General features: G+C 41.7%; 1 protein-coding gene across 1 annotated transcript in view; it reads right to left on the bottom strand.

Moving 5' to 3' along the window:
* The window catches only part of adamtsl2 (ADAMTS-like 2), a 73,306-nt gene extending 59,662 nt beyond the window's left edge, over positions 1-13,644 (bottom strand). Inside the window, exon 1 of the mRNA XM_034230258.1 lies at positions 13,517-13,644. The gene's annotated coding sequence lies outside the window, so the exon portion shown is untranslated. The remainder of the gene's footprint in view (positions 1-13,516) is intronic.
* Between the last annotated feature and the right edge of the window lie 9,391 nt (positions 13,645-23,035).

The following is a 23,035-nucleotide window of genomic DNA, read 5'->3' as shown; positions in this document are numbered from 1 at the left end:
AACAAATCCCAGCGTCATTTTCTAAAAGAATAAAGATAACTGCAGCTGATGTGGACATTTAGTTAAGACTGCTATGGATCGGTTTCACAGACTATATATGTGACCTGCTCTATCAAATGCAGTCACACCAACCCTGTAACATATTTTGAGTTATGTACACTGTTGGTAAGAGGAGATGGGATTCTTAGTTTTACTATGATATCCTTATTGTTTTTGTACTCCAAATATTCAGCAAAAATATTTCACTTAAAATGATGACTGTTACCAAGACACAATATTGTTACAATTATTTTTTGATTTTGTGATATAGCAATTACAGGGCATACAAGTACAGTGGCACAAATACACACAAGAGAATAACTAGAATGCACAAGTAAAGACAACTAACAAATGACAAAATACACATGGAGACCAGAAAAAAAACGGTGTGTGTGTGAGAAATACAATTGTTACGGACTGGTTGTCACACTGCACACAAACTTTATTTTCCTCTTTTAGGCCATAACTTTTCTGTCTGATTTTATTCAGGATCATCTCGAACCAAAAGGAAGACATGTGCGGAAGAAGAAGTCCAGGCTGTTGAGAAAGCGCTCATGGACTACATTAGCTCTGGGAAAGTTCCTGGGAAATCCCAGAGTGCATTGAAACTTCACCAGTAGCACTGAAAGGGAGGAGTTGGGAGGGATTGACATGTTATGTCAAAAACTGCATTGATGCTTTAAAGCGAACCTCTGCAAAACAAAGGTAAGCTTAAAGTCCTAAATCTTCCTGTTTTAAGTGAACATTTTTATTTTCCTAACAGCAATAGAGTTGTGTAACTTAACTTTGTAATGTACAGTATATATGCACTGAAAGAAATGTTAATGTTAAGAGCATCACACGTGTGGCACTGTTTAGAGCATTGCAGCTGTACTGTGATATTCCAGTACACTGTTTGTGTTTAGGATATCAGATATGCACATAACTACAATAAAGTTAAATAAAGCTCTCAATATAAAAATGGTATTGAGAGTGCTGTCATTAGTCAAATAAAAATATAATACAGCACAATTTTTTTCTTTAAATTAACACTCTTATGGATTCTAAAAACGTGTCATACGTGCCATCCGACCTCTGCAGCTCACCCAGAATGCAGCGGCTCGTCTGGTTTTCAACCTTCCTAAATTCTCCCACACCACTCCGCTCCTCCGCTCCCTTCACTGGCTTCCGGTAACTGCTAGAATCCACTTCAAGACACTGGTACTTGCTTACCATGCTGCGAATGGATCTGGCCCTTCCTACATCCAGGACATGGTTAAACCGTACACCCCAGCGCGTGCACTACGCTCTGCATCAGCCAAACGACTCGTTGCGCCCTCGCTGCGAGGGGGACCCAAGTTCCCATCGGCGAAAACACGTGGGTTTGCTGTCCTGGCTCCAAGATGGTGGAATGAACTCCCCATTGACATCAGGACGGCAGATAGCTTGCACATCTTCCGGCGCAAACTGAAAACTCATCTCTTTCGACTCCACTTCGAGCGTTAGAACTATTAACGAAGCACTTTTATACTAATAAAGGACTGGCTTACCTAAAGCCAGTTGAGTAGCACTTGAAATGTTTGGCTCTATGAAACCTGATGTACTTATATGATTCTGTTTTCTTCAAGGTTGTGTCTTCCTGGTCGAATGTACTTATTGTAAGTCGCTTTGGATAAAAGCGTCAGCTAAATGCAATGTAATGTAATGTTGTAAGAATACAAATAAATACTCTTAAAACTATCTTTTTAGCAGTGACACCTGGTGGAGGCTTGCAGTAAAACACAACAGGGCTGTCAGGAGCAGGATAGAAAAAACAGATCCTCCAAAATAATTCATTTAACATTTTAGAAATGTTAATGTTAAAGTTCATTTTTGGGATGCCAAGATCCCACAAACAATCTGTGACTTAAAACCATGCATCTATTTAATTTAGAAATCAGAATCCCCACCAGGTCCCCAAGTGTAACCTCCTAGACAGGAGTCCCTATAGGAAGTACCCACGGGGTAGTAGAAACAAGTATGGGTGTGTGTGTGTGTGAAAGAGATTGAAAGATGAGAGAAAAAAAAGAATAATAATGAAAGAACTATAATAATGCAAATAATATGAGTGACTATAATAGCCGTTTAGTGTAAATATACATGTGAAACGGTAATAATAGTAATATGAATGATAATAACAATAACGAGAATAATAATAACAACAATAGAAACCCGGATCAGAACTTAAGGGAGCAAGCTCAAAGTGCAGGCCATGGGGCGCAGTGACAGGGAGGCAAAAATTCCCCCCGTACCAGGCCTTGTTAAGTGGAGGCTGATCTGTTCGAGGGTTTGCTCAGACACGATTCTGAGAAAGCCCTTCAGAGTTTGCTGACAATATTTTAGCTTAATTAATTAATTATTTCAAGAGGGGGGCTCAAGGCTGTATTGTGGGGGCATCGTACCCCTTGCCCCCATTAGGACCACCACTGGATTAGCTTTGATTCTGAAATCTGATTTGTCTATAACAAAATGTGTTTGCAGGCTGCCCCTCTCATAATAGTCAACAGTCAGCAGCCCATTTTTCACGCAGATCTTTATGTATTTTTTAATTGGATCAGGGAAGTGCGGACGAAAGTTGGTGGGTGTGCGTTTGTGTGATTAAGTGTGTATTATCCAAGGAAACACACACCACACACACCGCCTGTTGTAAAGTTTATACCGTGAGAATCTCTGTTTGCCACTCGTCACTATATATTTTCAAGCTTCAACGCTGTATTTAGAATTTCAAAATAATATTATAAGATTCTGAAAGCCAATAATCAGATGAAAACCCCCTGTCTCGTACCCTGCTGTGTTACTATCATTGATTCATTATTTTTGGGAGACGTCTGGAGTAAATGAGATGGTGATCGCTGAAGTTGACACTCAGTCTTGACAAGCTTCAAAAATGTATGTATTGTCTCCATATGGCAATGCAAGTGTGATATTCTGAAAGCCAAGACTTTGTTTGCTTGGAATCAGCCAAAACCCTAAAATGACCAAAACATGAGTTTTTCACATAAATCGAGTTTAACTCGGAATGACTGATTTCATTAGAGTGGGTCAGATATAACAGTGGTTTGTAGACTACAAGTTGAGGTTACTGAGTTCTACTGGCAATCAAAGTGTAGCTGAAAACGTTTTAAGAATAGTAGGGCATAACGTTCTAACAATGTTATAAAAAAGGTTATACCAAGCATTTAAGAATGTTTTTAGATAAAGTTATCCTATCTTTCAGAAAGAACATTCTGGGAACCAAAATAAACGTCCCGCTGAAAACGTTTTAGAATAGTAGGGCATAATGTTCTAACAATGTTATCAAAACATCTTAAGAAAAGTTATCACCAAACATTTTAAGAATGTTTTTAGAGAACGTTATCCTACATTTCAGAAGAACATTCTGGGAACCAAAAGAAAACTTCCCGCTGAAAACATTCCTAGAACAGTGAATGGTAACATTCTCAGAATGTTTTTAGAACCAAAAATGTCTAGCTGGGCCAGCACTAAAGAATATTACAATTCACTGAAAGAACATCATGCTGTAATTGAAGAAGATAGGGATTAAGAGTAGGAAATGTTCTTCATAGGCCATCAGAAATAATGCAGGTTAAGGCACTACAGCATTTGCTTCAGATTTTCAGCCCTGCAGGTTTTAGCTTGGTTCAGTTTTGAAAGAACTGAACGATATATTTTCGTTAACAGATAGACAACGGTTGGCTAGTATAACTGTACTCTGATTGGTTATCTAGACGTGGCGGATGTATTTACTAGTCTACATCGCATGATGAAAAAAGTGAACTGAGAGGTTCCAGACTAATAGCAAAGCCCCTTTGGGCATACTATACATACTATAACTGAGATGTCTGATTATTAAAGTAGCAAAAATACCAAGAGCTTTTCAACATTGTTACACTGTATGTACATTGGACATATTTATGTCTGAATCTGCTTTTCTCCTGTTCATGATGAAAATAATCTACTGCCAAAAATTTGAAACCTCGAAAGAGCTCCAATCTCATATGATTAATGAAGAGAATATGGCAAGAAACCTGTCTGTGTTTCCAGATGGAAGCACCCGATGATTCTTGAACAGAGGCTAAAGGAAGGGAAATATCAGGACCACTAATGAGTTCTCGTGGCATTCATAATCCCACGTCTAGGCATTTATGTGAGTTTTGGATATAAAAAAATACTGCTGAGGACTTGTGGGTGTTTTTTCCCTCTCTAAATTGAGGCTTCTCAGCTTTCCAAGCCCGCAAAAGGGCATGGAGTTAGATTTATTTTTACACCGCGAGAAACACATTTGTGGTCCTAATATTTCCTTTCTGACTCTGAAACCCCTCACCTCCAAGTACATCTGTGGTTGTTTAGCAGAGGAGATGCCTGAATTGCCAACCAATAGTAAATAGACACAACCAAGATAAAGTGGCTTACCTCACAAAATACAAATAAAAACGAATGTAAGTATATATTTTTAAATCATTTGATTCAAGGAAATCCTCTGATTTCAAATTTCAACAACAACGTGAACTTGAAGCCACTGCTAGATATATTCAACCATGTTAGGAAAATACACCTTTTGCTTTCCCTTTGAGTTAGATGAGAAGATGGTTATCACTCTCATGTCATTTCACTCCCCGGTTAAAAACAAAGAGTCAGCGCTAAGCGGAACATTTTACAATTTTTCATGCCTAAAAGCTACGTCGTGTATTGTACCCTAAAAAAAAAAAGGATCCAAAGTTCAGAGTTTCTATACTTTCCTTTTAAATAAAACTATAAAATAAAATGTCTGTGGATCCACAGAGAAGAGAGTGACAGAAGCAGCATGGCCTTTTCGATGGCTGCAAAATTCCGGGAAACATTCGGTTAAACTCCAAGAGATGCGATGGCCTAATCTATATTGAATGAAAAGCACTCAAATAAATGCCATGAATTATTATTAAGTGTCTTTTGAAAAGTTGCAGCTTTGGTACCAAAGACCTTGATGTGTGCATACAGCTGGCTCACCACAAAGTCTTGCTCTTGAAGGCTTAAGTTCAATACATTCAGATACTTTGTTTATGTCAACCAAAAGAGCCAATCTGCTGCCATATGGTATCTGACAGTTCTTCCATCAGTTGTGCTTTTGAGACAAAAACATTTCCAATCTCCTCCAATTTGAACAATCGATGCAGTGTGAACCCCCGGCTGAGCCACCTCACATCATTGTGATACACTACGTCTCCGTCTTCAGACTGGATTTCGAGCAGAAACTGCTGAAATGCCAATGATTCAGGGGCTTTAGACTGAATTAAATAATTTGCCTTTACCACTGATTTCATAACAATATCGATTTTAGATGTTTGGCGAAGAGATCTGCTGGGGAATGGCGCTACCTCCTTCTTCACTGAATTTGTTACAGATCAAAGCAGGACAATCCACTTCGTTCACCAGCACGCGACTGACCACGAATACATCTGAACCTCTTGTTTGACCTTTTTTTATATATATTTTACATGCAAAGAAAGGAGCAGGAGAAAGCTGCACTTTAAAGAGTGTGATGATTGGAAGGAAAATCTGAAAAATTCCCAGACAGCACTCTAAAAGCAGCAAAAAAAGTTGACAGTTCAAAAACACCTCCACGAGACAGGAAAGTAAGAGAGAACAGAGAAAAACAAGATGAAGCTCTAAGTATGTTTTGAGCACAACTGTTAAATATTTCCCAATTTGGGATCAATGAAGTACCTTTTATTTGATCTTAAATGAGCACTGATGAAACGATCAGGCCCTTGAAGTACCAGGAGATTGCAGAAACGAAAGCTGAAGGAAACAACTCTGAGGAAAAGGAAGGATCTCACTGCGGAGTTGACTAAATCAGAGAAGAGTTGCAAACATCTACAGAGATCGATTAGAGACAAAGATCGAGACCTAGCAGATTTAAAGAAAGAACAAAACGATGAATAGATGATTGGTGTAAAATAAAAGGACAAGAACAGTATACGTTCTGCATTTTCTTCACAAAATAAAATGTATTTTTGGCCTATACATTCTCTTAATATACATCGATGGCCTACAGAGTTGACAATAATAACATGATTTCTCCTGGGAGAGCCAAAGTCCGGACTGGATCTAGATTTCTCTTGCTAGTTTGTCATGCATTTCTTTATTACAACTCCACACAGATTTTAGTTTTTTGTTTGCCCAAAATACAAGTGAATACTAGTATGTTTTACTTTTGATTAATCATGTTAATCACACATCATTGTGATAACATGTTTTTATTGACTGACACCACAATTTTAAATGCAAACCCAGTAGTAGACTTCAAAACAAATCTGAGAAACCAATGAGATGGCAAATGTAGGCCATTTCTCACACAATGCATGCTCACGTCAAAGGCAGTGTGCCGGCTGCAGGTTTGAAAGTGCTGGCAATCTGTGGGAGGCTGGCGCTGGCAGGTGGAGGGCGATGCAGGAGGGCTCCTGAGAGGCCACAGGTGTTGGAGACTGGAGTTGGACAGTTGAGGGGCCCGTGTAAAAGTTAAACAAGCCCCAATGTGCTGGACGGACCAAGGTAAGTTTCCTAGGACTTTACACAGGTAGGCCTTTGTTTGGCTCTTCAGACTATAAGGAAATGTAGATGTCTGTAATGTAAAGGCTAACATGAACAGGCTCAACCACACAGGAAAAGGAGGGTATTTGAGCGGCTCTGCAGTTGTATATACGAGTTAAATGACTCAATGAAGTCTTTCATTTGTTAAAACCCATGTTAGTCTGCATAGTCTGCACATTTTCTCAGACCATTCTTGCACCATAATCCAATTATATGTTTTCACTTTGTCTGATGAGTATGTGCAAAATAAAAAAATACTGGATTAATAAACCATATATTGATGCCTTTTCAATCCTGAACCTCTTTGCAAATCTGCTAAATCTCAAATACTTAAAATCCATTAAAAATATTCAACGAAAAACGTTTGGTTGCGTTTAATTTAGCAAACGTTGACTGAGCTCAATATATTCTTGAGCCTGCACTTTCACACACGTAGGCCTACTTGAACACAGAACACACACACATACATACATACATAGACAGAGCTTCTAGGAAAGTGTTCATAGTACATCCCGTGTCCTCAGGTCCAGTTAGGCAGTCTTGTTAAATAAGCAAACAGCTCGTCTCGCCCTGTTTGCAGTCTGGCTTTCTCTGGCACTAAATATTGGTGACAGGTGTCTTACAGCAAGCGCAGCAGCACCTGGACTTCATTATCCAACCAGACACAGCTGGAGCGCGGCCAGCTGCCAAATACACACACACAGACACACACAGCCAGTGGCGTGACGGAGCACACACACATACACACAGATGTAGACCACCGTGCACGGTAATGTTCAAGCTTGAGCCATGCGCACATATAGGTATGCAAATGCCCCAGCACGAATGTACAAACTCACAGTCACACACATTCTCTCCCTTAATGCTGCTTACACACATACACGTTTGTGCAACTATACTTGAGGGTACCACCAATCCCCACCCAATAACCAGGCTTGGGGAGTAACGTAATACATGTAACAGTGTTACGTAGGATACACATTTCTTAAAACTGTAATCCTTTACAGTTACAGAAAAAAAAAGATCAAATTACAATTAGATTTTGAAAACTGGGAGTTACTACCAGGATAACAACGTTACAATGTAGTTTAAAATTCAGAAGGATATATTAAGAGGCTCATGCGCACACAGTACAACACTTCACGAGTCTGACGACATCAAGTGACCGGAGAAAACCTCCCGGAAGTTTCAAAATGCTTCCACTGGGGGGTAACAAAAAAGAAAAAAGCTAACAAGGGAGAGGGGAAACAAGACCACCGTTAAGGGCAAGCATTGCCTGCTAGCTGTGAAATACTGTCTTTATCTAAGGGGTCTAAGTATCATTTGAAGAAGCATTTAGGTGTAAGAACAACGCTAACCGCTAATGTTAGCTAACTAACGTCAACTAACCTGTCGACTACTACTACTGATTTTTCATTTAGCAGTAGGAAATGTTTAGTTTGCATGAGCAGTGACTCCACCACACCACTGACAAGCGGTTTGCCATACCATAAATATCATTTTTGCAATACTTTTGTCAATGGGCTAGAGGTTTGATCTCACTCTCTCCTTTATTAACTAATTTGAAAATACTGACCAGTGACAGATAGATGTTTCATACCTCCTATGTTATTATTTCTGTCTAATTTTGTAATGCTGCAACACCTGAATGTACCTTGTGGTGAAGTTTTCGTCACTTTGTTGAAACATTTGTTTTAATGTCGTTACTTTACAAATTCCCTAATTTGCAGATTGTTCTTCCTTTTTCCTTCCCTTTGCTGTCTTTTCCCAGAGACCCGGGCAGGGTAAACACACAGGACAAAAGTCCTCCTCATCCCCCCCATATCTCCCCCTCCCTCACCCCTGTGCCGTCCCCACCCTGATGGCACCCTGGGGCCCCTCGGCTCGCTGTTTTGTTTTTGTAGGACTGGCCGCCTCAGCAGACAGACAGACAGACAGCAAACGTCTGTCTCCTGGGAGAATGGACTGAAGCAGAGCTCACAGACAGATATATATATACAGTCTAATACTGCCACTTTATCAAACTAAACCCTAACACTCTGTGCCACTTGTAATATGATTGCAAAAACAAATGCAAACTGATTAATTTAAATCTTTGCCAGAAGGTAATTGAATATTTGTTGGCTTTGTGTTGCTGATGGGACAAAAGCAAGAAAACTGAAAACTTCACATTGGGCTCTGGCAGATTGTGAAACTTAATTAAATAAGAACGATTGACTGACTAATTTGATTCGCTCATTCCCTTACGTCAGATCGCAGCAAGCGACCATGTAGGGCACTGGTCTGATCCCACGCTGTTTACATTTTGAGATGCCTTCACGTGTTTCAAAGACCACAGTCATTTCATGTACAATGAAACAATACCTGTTAACCCCCAACCTGTCAAATATAGCAGCGTGTTTAATGGTCCTAGTCTTCCAACTACAGTATGATGCTCTACACACCCCTCAAGCGTCATATTTGCACATATCAATTTCCACTAGTTACATGCATGCAGTGTTTTGACGGTAAAACTTCTGTGTTCACACAAAACGGTTTCATTAACTAAACAAAAACTGGTTTGGGTTATGTTTGTAACGTTAAGTAAAATCACTCAAAGATGACTTGTGGTTAACACTCAACACAAACTCTGGTCTGCTGGGTGGAAGCCCTGTGTTATTTGACCAATCCATCTGACCAGACATCTATTGACTACATCGTCGTACCGTGTCCTTTTCTCCGGCCATATCTATGCCCACAAAGAGCATTTTTTTGTTGGACTCATATGTATCGCAGCCGACCAAGATTTTTTATGTGAAGACTTGGGATTGAGAACGGGCTTGCTCATCCAAGTGATGAACATCAGTAACACAATTTCAACAGTATTTTCTGTACCTGAACAGACAACCAAGAGAGGCAGTTCGCAATCAGGAACACAATATTCAAGGCCAGCTTTCAACCCAGGACATTGAAGTCACATACTGGTAATAGAAAGTCGCAATAATAGAATTGATTTTATTTGAGAGATTGATGGTTAGATGGTTGAGACAATGTAGATTCTCTTGTTTGCGTGAAAGCAAATGCATAGTTTGAAAGTTTGTGATATAATAAACTGGTGTAATATATTGGTGACTAGGCAAATTCCAGCCAACAAATTCTCGCCGTCTGCCTTTCAAAGCGTATACCAGTCAAGCATTGGGACAAGTGCAAACCCTAACACTAATAACCCTGAGCCCGCAGACTCATCCCTGGTGCCTTTTTCTCCATTAGCCAAACTCTCTTCTCGTTTCCTTTGTCGCAATTCTTTCTCAAGTACACATGCAAAGTGAAACATTTATGTAGGCTCAACTCTGCCTCTTGTATGCAAAAATAAATACCAAGAGAGCCAACAGACAGACAGACAAATGGGCAGATAGACAAATAGATGGGGAGGAAGGATGATTGAAAAGAGACAAAAGCAAGGAAAGACACAGAGGATTAAGGAGTAAGGAAATCAGTCTGAGAAGTTGAGGAGAGGTCCCCAGAGTTGAGTTGCCCCTAGGGCAAACAGAGGTTAAGCTAGATTGCTCACACTTGAACTCTGACCTTTTTATTGTCTCTCTCTTTAGGGCTGACTTTCACAGGAGAACAGACAGACTCAGTTCATCTGTATTACATTCACTAACAAAGAAACTAAAAAAGTTACTCTTGAGCAGGCATTGCCATTATATCAATCAAGACTATACAGGAGACAGGCGCCACCTGCAGAAATGTAAACTTCAGCAACAGAAAAACGACTTATATTACTGCTTTAACTATCTTTAGGATCGATACAGACACCATTATCTGTATCTGTGAACATATAAAATTAAGTCTTTCTTGTTTTTGGATAAAGTACTGGAAGTGGTGTGATGTATATAATGTACATTTCCCATCTGTGGGACTAATAAAGGATTTCTAATTCTGAAAATAACGTTTATTATTGGCATATAATTAGTAATAACATATATGTATAACTGTATTATTTATCCCTCTCTCCGTCTTACTTTTAATGCAAGAGCAAAAATGATAAAATAGCTAGCTAGCGCAAAAAGGACTGTTCAGACCCAGAGCTGTCAGTGCCCACTTGCTACCTGTTCCACTCATTTTCTGTAACCAGTGCGGCATCAAGGCAAGACGGAATTGGCTAGCTAACTTACTAGCCAGTTGCTAAGAGTAAAATGTAACAACTTGCTTCATTCAGACACAATTGTGAAATTCCGGGAAAGCATATCACACATGTTGAGGAAACTCTTGAGTCTTACATAGAACAAACTAAATTACCAATTTTCTAAATTACATTTCCACTAAATCATTTTTGTTTTACAACTTCTGAACCAGTTGAGTGTTGCCTTTGTGAAAGCAGATCCGACCAAATTAAAACAATGTATCATGCCCGGAATAGTTAGATTCAAGAAGCAGACTAATTATTAATTATCGAAAATATCTGAAGTATAAGATGATAAAAAGCAAGTCTCTTGCACGTGTTGACCAAAATACAACATACAGTGGGGCAAAAAAGTATTTAGTCAGCCACCAATTGTGCAAGTTCTCCCACTTAAAAAGATGAGAGGCCTGTAATTTTCATCCTAGGTATACCTCAACTATGAGAGACAAAATGAGAAGAAAAAAAATCCAGAAAATCACATTTTAAAGAATTTATTTGCAAATTATGGTGGAAAATAAGTATTTGGTCAATAACAAAAGTTCATCTCAATACTTTGTTATATACCCTTTGTTGGCAATGACAGAGGTCAAACCGTTTTCTGTAAGTCTTCACAAGGTTTTCACACACTGTTGCTGGTATTTTGGCCCATTCCTCCATGCAGATCTCCTCTAGAGCAGTGATGTTTTGGGGGTCGCTGGGCAACACGGACTTTCAAACTCCCTCCAAAGATTTTCTATGGGATTGAGATCTGGAGACTGGCTAGGCCACTCCAGGACCTTGAAATGCTTCTTACGAAGCCACTCCTTCGTTGCCCGGGCGGTGTGTTTGGGATCATTGTCATGCTGAAAGACCCAGCCACATTTCATCTTCAATGCCCTTGCTGATGGAAGGAGGTTGTCACTCAATATCTCACGATACATGGCCCCATTCATTATTTCCTTTACACGGATCAGTCGTCCTGGTCCCTTTGCAGAAAAACAGCCCCAAAGCATGATGTTTCCACCCCCATGTTTCACAGTAGGTATGGTGGTCTTTGGATGCAACTCAGCATTATTTCTCCTCCAAACACGTCTAGTTGAGTTATTACCAAAAAGTTCTATTTTGGTTTCATCTGACCATATGACATTCTCCCAATCCTCTTCTGGATCATCTAAATGCTCTCTAGCAAACTTCAGACGGGCCTGGACATGTACTGGCTTAAGCAGGGGGACACGTCTGGCACTGCAGGATTTGAGTCCCTGGCGGCGTAGTGTGTTATTTTGGTCCCAGCTCTCTGCAGGTCATTGACTAGGTCCCCCCGTGTGGTTCTGGGATTTTTGCTCACCGTTCTTGTGATCATTTTGACCCCACGGGGTGAGATCTTGCGTGGAGCCCCAGATCGAGGGAGATTATCAGTGGTCTTGTATGTCTTCCATTTTCTAATAATTGCTCCCACAGTTGATTTCTTCACACCAAGCTGCTTACCTATTGCAGATTCAGTCTTCCCAGCCTGGTGCAGGTCTACAATTTTGTTTTCTGGTGTCCTTTGACAGCTCTTTGGTCTTGGCCATAGTGGAGTTTGGAGTGTGACTGTTTGAGGTTGTGGACAGGTGTCTTTTATACTGATAACGAGTTCAAAGAGGTGCCATTAATACAGTTAACAAGTGGAGGACAGAGGAGGCTCTTAAAGAAGAAGTTACAGGTCTGTGAGAGCCAGAAATCTTGTTTGTTTGTAGGTGACCAAATACTTATTTTACCGAGGAATTTACCAATTCATTCATTAAAAATCCTACAATGTGATTTCCTGGATTCTTTCCCCCCATTCTGTCTCTCATAGTTGAAGTGTACCTAGGATGAAAATTACAGGCCTCTCATCTTTTTAAGTGGGAGAACTTGCACAATTGGTGGCTGACTAAATACTTGTTTGCCCCACTGTATATGCTTAAAAAGTATGCTAGCAAACTAACAGATCTGAATATGCTCAGGTACGAGAGACCTATCATCCTAATTGAGTCCTAGCTTTATTACTGTGCCAAAATGGGCTTGGTGTTTTTTTATTTTAAAAACAATTTAGAGAAAGTTTGTCAGTTTGTAAGTGAACCTTGACAAGACTTTCTATTGTATTTACCAATTTAGAGCCACAAAAACCATTCCACAGTTGGACTAGTAATGCTGGCCAAAATGTAAGCCTCTACCTCACCAATGTTTACACACACACACACACACAAACACACACACACACACACACACACACACACACACACACACACACACACACACACACACACACACACACACACACACACACACACACACACACACACACACACACACACACACACACACACACACACTCCCAACACACACACTCCCAACAGCTGACAAGTTTCCAGACTGACTCTGGCCTCTCCAAGCACACATACATACGCATGCATGCATGCATGCCTGCACGGAAAACACACTCAATTCCTGAAATAGAGTCAGCATTATTTTGTGGATTTGTTTTGGTCTGGTGCAAAACACAAGTCTCATTGGCTCTGCTGTACCTCGTAAACACATTTACACACACACATACAGAGAGACCAGACGCAAACCAACCAGCACATGCAATCATGCCAGCAGCCAACATTTATACACATACACACACACACACACAAAATCATGAAGAACACAAGCCTTAACACAATATAAACACAAACACAGCATACACACCCACACACAAGTTTCCAACATTTACCCACTCACCTAGCCTGCAGCAGTCCAGGGGCGTCTCTGTCTGTTTTGAGGATGCCGCTCAGTGTGTGTGTTTATGTGTGTGTCAGCGTGCCAGGGACAGAGGTGGTGTGTCGGTGAGTGCTGCTGTTGCTGTGGAGTGAACAGGGAGAGACAGACAGAGGGAGGAAGAAAGAGGGGAAGGGAGGTAGGGAGGTAAGGTGTGCTCTCCCTGCATCCCTCCTCCTCCTCCTCCTCCTCCTCCTCCTCCTCCTCCTCCTCCTCCTCCTCCTCCTCCTCCTCCTCCTCCTCCTCCTCCTCCTCCTCCTCCTCCTCCTCCTCCTCCTCCCTCCTCCTCCTCCTCCTCCTCCTCCTCCTCCTCCTCCTCAGCCAGCAGGAGCAGCAGAGTGGCACAAGAGGCAGAAGGTGGGAGGATCAGAGGAGTTAGAAGAAGAACAAACTCAACAGGAGCAATTTGCTTACACTCTTTCAGTAGACATTAGCATGTCTACTGAGGCACATGTGGATATAAAGTGTATATGTTTTATATCATTTCCAACTATACTTTAACTTTACACCCTCCTATTGTCAGTCTCAATATTTCATATGAATGCGTTTTTAAGATGAAAAGCATCACAAGGCAGACCAATGGACAAAGGTGGGCACAGACAGACAGACAGACAGACAGACAGACAGACAGACAGACAGACAGACAGATTGAAGACAGAGGGGAGCTCCGTATTTCCCACAGTGCACTTGTCCCCGGGGTGTAACAATCAGTGTCCACAAAATACTTTCTCATATTTTTTTAATTCTAATGTGTTGAGTGTTTTTGTGCAACAACAATTTAGTACATTTTGCCAAACTACTCTTCTGTTAACATTGGATTTTCAATTAATTTTGAGAAAAATATGCATTTTCCCTTCAAAAATCGTAAAAGTCGTTTTCATATGTGGAGATTATCCCACTGAACTGAAAACTGAACAGGATTATTTTGTGTGCAATATTACAAAACCCACTGGATCCCATTGCTTTTGTTGAAGGACACATGGCGATGCTCACTTCAGTGTTAGCCTACAAAAATACGTCATCACTAAAGTCGAAAGGCTACTATAGAATATTTGGCCAATGATGCAAAAAATAAACTGCATAAACCAGTTGTCACTATTCAGGCTTAAGTCATGACTCCAATTAGGGATGTCCAAATGCTTTATTCGGTAACCAGTTGCAGAGAATGTACCACTTCGCATCTAACGTTAGAAATATGAAATCAGTGAGGGTTTAGTTCTGGCTCTTAATATCTAACAATAGTGGAAATGTCACCGGAATTTATTTGTGTTTTGATTTTGTTTAATGATAAACTCAGATTTTCTTTTTCTTTTCTAGTGAAATGCTCCTTTAAGTGGCGGGATTTCATCCTTTTCCGAAACACACTGAGAAACAGAGTGGAAGCCAAAACCAGATGGGAGGACGGCGATTCAGACGGAGGAATGAGAGGCGAGGAGAGAGTAGTGAATGATGAGAGGAGGACCACCATGTCTGCCCACCATGTCGCCCTCCTCTCCTTTTCCTCATCTGTCTGTCTCCCTCCCACTTTAATACCATTTCAACTCTTCTCTCTAATGTTTTTCTCTATCTTTTTCTGCTGTTATTTCACACCCCTCCCTCTCTTCCTCTGGGTGTTTTTCTCTCTATTTTCGGTCACACTCCTTTCTTCTCTTCTCTCTGTTTCTACAGCTGTCTCTTTGCACTTGTTCTCTCGATGCTTGATCACTTATTTAACTCCGTTCATGAACTGCTTAACCGATTTCAGTAAATGTTTCTTTTTCCTGAATTTGCGTTACCCCATGTATTGACCAATGGGGTTTGCAAACACGCCTTAAACTGTTTTGCCTACACATTTGTAATCTCTTTGTATGTATCTCATCTTCCATCATCCTCTCAGCACTTCTTCTTCTCCTCCTCTATCAATTTCTCTCATTCTTCTATCTCTGCTGCAAGTGTGTCTGTTGGCTACATTAGTTGACGCTCTGCTCCATTGGCTGATTTGTAAACTGATAGGCAAAGTTCAGGGAGGCTGCCAGACCAGAGGAATAAGCCCCACCCACCAACTCCCCCAAAAGAAGCCCACCACCCTCTACACAACTAATGAATAAAAGAATGTTGCACAAGGGCTTTCAACAGTCCCCTGGGTGTGTGTTTGTGTGTGCCCATTTTCAGAAAGTCTGCAGTCATTAGGGTTGGCGCATGCAGACAAAAAGAGCAATTAAAGGCCTTATAAACACAACCGCAGAAAGAGTGAAAAAAAAAAGTGTTGCCCACTTAAGCCGCAGTCTAAAATGTGTGAAGCAAAACCCACTACTTCTTAAATACACTTGAATGGAAAAGATTATTCCAAAAATACAGTGCAGTGTAATTAGTTGGGAAACAAACACCTGTGATTGATTGTATGCATACAAAATACAGCACTCATTATTTCCCACGCAAGTCCAGACACATGTCATCACACTTGTCAGGATACACCACTGTCTTATTTCCCAGAGTCAAACATGATTGTATAAAGAGAACTGGATACATGCGGCGCCACATTAATTCCTATGAGTGTTGCTCATTGGCACATGAAGCCAAAATGGCCGGACTCTCGAATTCAACAAATCCTGGATCTCCCGGCAATCTTCCAAATAAATGGGGGCCATTTAGTAAGCAGGTTGTGTTTGCCTTCCACTTCGTCACGGCTGAATCATGTCCGGACTCATCTCAGTCAAATGAATGCAGAGGGAAAATAACTTTGTGGGTTTTTCCTTTTAGCACATTTTAGAACTATAAGGCCCTAATTAATTAAATAAGGGCTATAAGAGTGTCCGTCGTGTCAAGTTGATTAGAAAAAATATTCTCTTATTTACAGACTTGTCTTTCTGGGCCAAATTGACATCACAGACTGACACAGAAGTTGTAGTAGCACCGTTTGGCCACTATGAATATTTGCTTTTACGCCCCATCTCACTTACGGCCCGTCCACACTACAGCTTCGACAGCTTCAAAAACGGTTTCCAACTCGTCTGCCCATTCACTTTGAATGGGGTGACGTCACGTTGCCTCGCTTTTCGCCGAACTGAATTGTGGGTAGCATAGCGGTGCGTCTCCGGCGTCAGAAGTTGAACAATGTTCAACTTCTGACGCCGGAAGTTGACGTCAGAAGTTGAACAACTTCTGACGCCGGAGTAGCCAGCGCCAGCCAATCAAATCCCGTTTCTGAAAATCTGACAGCTCAAGCCCTAGCCAATCAAACCGCGTCTAAGCTGGGAGAGATATCCCGCCGTTCATTTCTATATTTCAAAAAAAGATGGAGGAGAAACTAAAATCGCCGTAGCAAATCACCCGGTTTTGTATGACCAGACCCTCTTCACCTACCGGGATACAAACCGGAGGAACCAGGCATGGAGGGAGGTGGCAGAGACAGTGGGTGAAACTGGTAGGTTTTCGCCTGTTTGGGGAGTTTATATATATATATATATATATATTGCTCGCATAAAATCCCCGGGGTTTTTTGCTTTGTATGTCGGGGCGGGAGATTCATGTGATTGGTTGTTAGTCGTGTTGCTCGAATAAAGTCCCCAAGCTTCAGACACGCCCAGCTCCAAGCTTTTTTTGAAGCTGTAGTGTGGACGCTCCGTTACTGGGGGCTTGGAGTCAACACATTGAATTCCAATTCCAAAAAACACTCCACAAAATGTTTGATGTGTTTCTCAATTGAGAGCTTTTGTTGAATATATAAACAAAACAAAGTCCTTACCCCAAGTGAAGGAGTTCAAGTATCTCGGGGTCTTGTTCTCGAGTGAGGGAACAATGGAGCGTGAGATGGGCCGGAGAATCGGAGCAGCGGGAGCGGTACTGCAGTCGCTTTACCGCACCGTTGTGACGAAAAGGGAGCTGAGCCAGAAGGCAAAGCTCTCTGTCTACCGGGCCATTTTCGTTCCTATCCTCACCTATGGTCATGAAGGATGGGTCATGACCGAAAGAACGAGATCGCGGATACAAGCGGCCGAGATGGGTTTTCTCCGCAGGGTGGCTGGTGTCTCCCTTAGGGATAAGGTGAGAAGTTCGGTCATCCGGGAGGGACTCGGAGTTGAACCGCTGCTCCTTCGCGTCGAAATCAGCCAGTTGAGGTGGTTCGGGCACCTAGTTAGGATGCCACCTGGGCGCCTCCCTAGGGAGGTGTTCCAGGCACGTCCAGCTGGGAAGAGACCAAGAGGTAGACCTAGGATCAGGTGGAGGGATTATATCTCTTCGCTGGCCTGGGAACGCCTTGGGATCCCCCAGTCAGAGCTGGTTGATGTGGCCAGGGAAAGGAACGTTTGGGGCTCTCTGCTCTCTGCTACCCCCGCGACCCGACCACGGATAAGCGGGAGAAGATGGATGGATGGATGGATAAATCATACCTGTATTTAAGTACATCATTCTTTAATACCAATCACAGAACACAAAACTGAAACTCGACAATACGTACGTTTAACTTTGTGTAGTTAAAATGGTGCAAACTTCTGGTATTAAGCCTCCTAGCATAAATATTTTATATTGTATGTTTTTTTTTAACTTTCTACGGAGCCCTGGAGGGTTCATAGAGAGAAAAATAAATAAAACGTGGTCACGTTTTACTTTCTCGTGCGCACGAGTTACTAAAGCATGCGCACGAGTTACTAAAGCGTGCACACGAGTTACTAAAGCGTGCGCACAAGTTAATAAAGCGTGCGCACGAGTTACTAAAGCGTGCGCACGAGTTAATAAAGCATGGCCTCGTTTTGTGTGTGTGTGTGGGGGGGGGCATTTGTTTATGATAGTATCGTTCGTTCCGGTGCACTCCGGCAGGACTATAGCACATCGAGATTAAGATTAAACACATTTCTTTCACTTGGGAATACACTTAACTATGGGGAACCAGATTTGTTTAAAGTACTGTTCGTGGTAATTTGAAAACAAATGCCGGTGGTGTCGGATACACACGAACACGCACACAGAGCGGAGCTGAGCACACACACACACACATCATGCGCCCCGGTGACAGGACATCTCCTTCATAAAACGAGGGAGAATACTCTGGTAGTTCGATGTGTGTGATGTGTGTATAGGTGTGTGTGGTTAAACGTAGCAGCCTCGATCTCTATTCAGCGGTTCTAATGAAGGGAAACACAGTGAAGTAAACAGTAAAAGGCACAGCTCTTTGCAGCTGGTGCTGCTCTTCTCAGATTCTGCTGAGTTACACGTTACTGCCTCCAGTGCCCTGTACGACGAAGCCAGTTCAACAGACCCTGGACTTGGACATGTTCGATTTACCCGGCTTAACTAACCCTAACAAACGCGATGTCGATAAGCGGTCCTACGAAGCTGGTTATCAACTCAGTAAATCAACCAGGGTTTCTCTGTCCGGCTGAGAGCGCGTTCACGTGAAAGGGACGGGGTTAGCAACATTTGACCAATCACAAACATGGAGACGCGTGCTACAGGCCACTGGTGCCGCAGAGATTTCATAAAGTGAAGGAGGTTTTCCTTCTATAAAACAGCTGTGGGCAGCAGATACTGTGAGTCACGGACAGGAATCCCTCAATTTAAATAAAACGAGGCCACGCTTATTAACTCGTGCGCACGCTTTAGTAACTCGTGTCGCACGCTTTAGTAACTCGTGCGCACGAGTTACTAAAGCGTGCGCACGAGAAAGTAAAACGTGGCCACGTTTTATTTATTTTTCTCTCTATGAACCCTCCAGGGCTCCGTAACTTTCATTAAACTGATGGAATTAATATTTTCACATGGGTTTTTTAGTTCTTTATTGAGGCCACCCATCGGATACAGCTTTGGTGTTTTGCTTTTTATATCAGATATGCCATTTTGTCTAAAACCTCACTCATTGTACATTGGCTGCCTCTTTTTAATGTCTTGAATTTTGTCTGACGGGAAGATGAAACACATAAACTCCAGTATAGCTCAGACACCTTCCTGGGAAATGGGGACCTTATCCAAAGCAGTTACAGTGGGAACTGCTGCCAGGATGAATCACAGCATAATGTGATGGACTATCAATTGTAACAAGACCGGCCGACAGAAGAGAAAACTGGTAGTACAACAATCCACACAGTCAACCTAAAATCAATTAAGCAAAAACTACACATTTTTGTATTATCAGGTGTAACATGTTTAATTGAAGTGGTATTTGCCTGATGAAAGTACACTTACTTTGTTATATAACATTTCAAATTACACACTATGTGCCGTCATTTGGCTTGATTTTGTAGAAGGGAATATTGAATAAGATAATATCTTGAACATTATCTCAGTCATATGTTGTGGACAGCTGTGTTTGGTCATAGCTTTTTGGAATCTATCCCTAAAATGAGGACATAGAGGAAAACAAGGCTAAGCTTTTAATTCAAGTTGGATGAAAGAAAGGAGTGCTCAAAAGTCTCTGTAAGGCAAACTGTAGTAAAAATATAATTCCTGCTTATTATGCTGTTTTATATAATTAAAAAGTGAATTGGGGCTTTTATTGGAATTTAAATCCAAAGAACAAATGGTAATGACATATCTGATGTAGTGAAAGCAACCACAAACATATTACGGTAAGGATGACAATTTACTGGCAAAGTAAAGTAACGGCTCAACTGAGGTGCTCCACTCACACTGGTTCCCATTTGTCCTTATTGAGGCTGAAACATAAGCACTGCCATCCAATTATTTGTAAAAGAAGGCCTTCTTTATTACTGAATCCAAAGGGATCCCAGTGTGTTTTCAGATGCATCCAGGAAGTCTGTTACACATTCCCACTCTAACCCGCCGTGTTTAGACTTAGGGGTCCTGAGGTGAAAGTCACCACAAACTCCTGGACAAGAAGCGTCCTCATATTTTACTGCCACAGAAATCTGGATTATCAAGACATATAGAGAGTCTCAAAGCTGCCCTAGGCAAGTATTTATAGTTAAAGGAAAAGGAAGAAAGCTGAAATGTAGTAAGCACTCATGGTAACACTGTATGGGCTCTGGCAGTGTTTAAAGACGTTTAAGTGGAAAAGACAAATGTGATCAGACTTGGACAGTTTTGAACCCTCAGTCAATGCTGCCGTCATTTCACACCTCTGTCCAAAAGTCCCACTTAACCCTTGTATGGTGTTCGGGTCTGTGGGACCCGTTTTCATTATTTATCTAAAGAAAAATTATATGATCAATTATTTTTTCAAACTCACACTCAATGGCCTTAGCTCATTTTCTGTGAAAAACATATATCAGAACATATTTTCAATGACCACCCACTGTACACCCCCCCTACACATGTATATTACATACAGGATGTTTGGGTCCACTGGACCCGGGGCTAACAAAAGTGTGAAAATTGTGTGTGTTTGTTAGTGTGTGTGCGTGTGTGTGTATGAGACTTTTGTGTTTCTGCCCCTGCCATTCCCACACAAGGTTGCAACATTGTTGATAAATTCAAGCACCTACACCTGTCTGCTCTCACATTCCCGCATTATGTCTTTAATTCATTAATGTGATATAACAAATGTAAAAGGGCAAATATTAACCATATATGCTGTTTATATTGCTTGTAATTGGGATGAACATAAAATACTTTGATTCAATTAATCAATCAATCAATGTTTATTTATATAGCCCAATATCACAAATATTACATTTGTCTCAGTGGACTTCACAGTTTGTACAGAATATCAGTATGACAATACGACACCCTCTGTCCTTAGACCCTCACATCGTACAAGGAAAAACTTCCGGAGAAAACCCACAGTTTAAAGGGAAAAATGGGAGAAACCTCAGGGAGAGCAACAGAGGAGGGATCCCTCTCCCAGGACGGACAGACGTGCAATAGATGCCGTGTGTAAATTGAAAAGATAATACATTTGCAACATAGGTAGTCCAAATGTTTGATAATGCATGTGTGTATAATAGGAAGATGAATCCATGAGGATATCCATCCAGGACCTATGATCCAGGACCACAGCAACAGGCACAGCCACGCCTCAAGATGATTGTGTTGAATTGAAACCCAAAAAGGCAGCGGGTCCACCAGACCAACGAACACTGGCTGAATAACAAACATATGAACACCACACAAGGGTTAATGAAGATGTCTTCTGGATTGCCAGTTGCTGGAATATAAGTGCTGGGATACTAGCCATTGGCTGTATAAGAAGTGTCCAAGAGTGTCCATGTCCATGAACACAGACACCCAACAATAAAAACAAAGCTGCATGTTCAACTACTGTCCACCCTGCTGTCCATAACTGTGCATGGTGGAACCCACTTTCACGTGGTGCATTCCAAAGTACACCCTAGACATGACCTCTTTGGCCTCCTGACTCTTGAAAGGGTGAGTAGGGGCTTGGGGTGGGGTCATCTGACTTATTCTGCCAATGAAGACACACTCCACTTTACCTCACTGTATCAGATTTATTTTCACACCCACAGGTGGGGAGGACACATGCTCATTTAAAAAATAACAAATGCAAACCTTTACGAGAACCAATAGTGTTCACCAAAAGTCATTGAGAGTGACCTGACATCGAGGCACAGTCAGTTTACCCAGGAGAATGGCACTTTTATATTGTGCTACATGTATGTGTACAATACGAAATATTGAAACCATTGCTTCCACGGCACAGATCACCCACAGAGGGCGTGGTTAGGCCACTACAGGGTTTCGGCCCTGGCAGCTCGGGTTACTGAAACAATCTGAGAATCTGAGGCGTGGGGTGAAGCCCCTCAGTAATACTGCACCCTTTGTGTCCCTTCCTCAAGCCCTCAAGCAGGTGGAACAGCTGAGCAGAGCGCAGAGGAGAGCAACTGCTGCCTCACCGCCATCATTAGATCATTTCAGAAATCCACTCTCGGGACAACAGTGCAGTACAGTGTCAAATATGGCTTTGCCAAGATGAGACAAAAAGAAATCTGCATATATAACATCACCACCATAAATGTATAACCTTTGATTGCCAAGGACTTTTTGTTAATTTTTAAACACCCAGCTCAAACTGCTTTGACTCAAAATGTGCTTTCCACACATATGTTATACAGTCTGCATTTCTGTAACTTAAAACCAGTAGAGATAAGCTGGCCAAATTATTGCATGTCTGATCAGGTCAGTAGGGTCCTGTTGCATGACCGTGGGTCTTGTTTTTCGACATGTCTTGTACCAGCTCTATGTCATTGGGACTGTGAAATTACAGCCTTTGGGTCTGTTGCTTTACCTCATTATGCCCAAACAAACCTGTCCCGATGACTTCAATTAGGAACAAGACCTAGACGTGCCTGGAACACCTCCACAGGGAGGCGCCCATGGCATCCTTACCAGGTTCCTCAACCACCTGAAATGGATCAATTCCTAAGCAAAGGAGCAGCGATTATACTCCAAGTCCCTCCTGTGTATCTGCACTTCTCACCATATCACTGAGGGAGATGCCAGCCACCCTCCGGAGAAAACCCATTTTGGTCGCTTGTATCCGCAAATCTTCATGACTCATCCTTCCTGACCATTGGTGAGGGTAGGAACAAA

This window comes from Gymnodraco acuticeps, unplaced genomic scaffold, assembly GCF_902827175.1.
Source record: "Gymnodraco acuticeps unplaced genomic scaffold, fGymAcu1.1, whole genome shotgun sequence".
Lineage (NCBI taxonomy): Eukaryota > Metazoa > Chordata > Actinopteri > Perciformes > Bathydraconidae > Gymnodraco > Gymnodraco acuticeps.
Note: the sequence above shows the minus strand (reverse complement) of the source record. Positions and strands in the feature narration are given on the sequence as shown.